Source organism: Octopus bimaculoides, chromosome 7 (genome assembly GCF_001194135.2).
Source record: "Octopus bimaculoides isolate UCB-OBI-ISO-001 chromosome 7, ASM119413v2, whole genome shotgun sequence".
NCBI classification, from domain to species: Eukaryota; Metazoa; Mollusca; class Cephalopoda; order Octopoda; family Octopodidae; genus Octopus; species Octopus bimaculoides.
In genome coordinates, this window is record NC_068987.1 from 83239923 (window position 1) to 83241826 (window position 1904).

Below are 1904 nucleotides of genomic sequence, written 5' to 3' on the forward strand. Positions count from 1 at the left end.
CCGTCGTTCACACGTGCCATCCTTGCTACATTCACCCATCTTTTTTTGAAGCATTCACTAGACAAGACTTCCCTTTCTACTCTCACCTTCCTCTTCAGGTGATACTTGAAGAAGTTGATGAGAGATTGCCCAGAGAGGAAAGTCTTTGTCTCTAGACCTTTCAGACGCGTCCACCATACACATTCTTTCGCCATAGCCACAAGTACGATGAAAATAGCTCTTCCTTCCCGTTTAAAGGAAGGAGGCACGACAATATTCACGATAGATAGATAGATAGATAGATAGATAGATAGATAGATAGATAGATAGATAGACAGACAAATAGATAAATAGATAGATAGATAGAGAAAGAGGAGGGAGAGAGAGAAATATTTTATTAACATTTTTAACGTACATCTAAATAATAAATAGATAACTAAATGTTTCTCAAGTGTTGTGTAGAGGCCCAGAGTTGTAGAGAGAAATGCAGCGGACAGAGGATTTCAAGTCCTTCCTATGAAGTACTTTTAAAATGAGTGATTATTATTGCACTGTGTTTCCTGTCACTGTGATTTCATAATCAATCATTTCTTTTCAACAGTTGTCATAGATGATGATTTACAGTACAATAATGAAGTATTTATGATCTGTCATAATCCAATTAAAACAGCATCGAAACATCTAGAACCTAGCTATAGAACCTAGAAGAATATCCCAAAAAGAAGTATTACAGCGAACATCAAGATTTAACTATCTTCATGAGGGGGCTCAAGAAGTGGTTTCGCCGTAAAAGGTCAGAGCTCTTCCACTTGAGTCGTAGCACCTACCCTAGGACAATATACTAGTCTGTTATTCCATTCTGGTACCCACCCCACGTTTGACGGAGATGGGCATCAAAATTATCCCTTACTCTCCCTACAGTCCGAAGTTTACTCCCTGTCACTTTTGGTTGTTCCCGAAGCTGAAGAAAATCCACAGGAGTATACATTGAGAAGAGGTTGTGAAAAGGGTCCTAGATGTTTTTCAGGATATGTGAATTGTAGGTTATGCCAACAGTAATAGCTATAAAGATAAACGCTTATCTCTAAATTCCTCAGGAGAAGCAACCGATTAAGTAACGTCTTCAGTAAGAAGGGGTTTAAATTCTAGGGCCATGTAAAGACCCACGTTTTGAGCCCGACTGAAAACTGTTGTGCTGGTCTATCTCTCTCTCTGTCTCTCTCTCTCTCTCTCTCTCTCTCTCTCTCTCTCTCTCTCTCTCTCTCTCTCTCTCTCTCTTTCTCTCTCTCACAAGCATCACATGACTGGAAAGAGTCCAGCAATGAAATTTATTTGGCGCGTCAAAACAACGACGGAGTTGACTTTTAAACTGGTTGAATCAATATTTCTTCAGAGAATTGCTATCCTACGAGGAAATTGAAACTAAACAATTTATTGCGAAACAATGATTTGTCTAACGTGTTACTTCATTTTGCGTTGTGTAATTCATACTATAACATCGACAATAAATTATGTTTTGTTTTCCTCTTACGATGCTCTTGTTTTTCCAGCTGTAAGATGAATCATGGGCAATACTGCATATACATACATACATACATACATACATACATACATACATACATATATATATACATATACATATACATACAAACACACACACACACACACATACACACACACACACACACACATATAGGCGTAGGAGTGGCTGTGTGGTATAAGCGCAGGAGTGGATGTGTGGTAAGTAGCTTGCTTACCAACCACATAGTTCCGAGTTCAGTCCCACTGCATGGCACCTTGGGCAAGTGTCTTCTACTATAGCCTCGGGCCGACCAAAGCCTTGTGAGTGGATTTGGTAGACGGAAACTGAAGGAAGCCCGTCGTATATATGTATATATGTGTGTATGTGTGTGTATGTGTGTCTG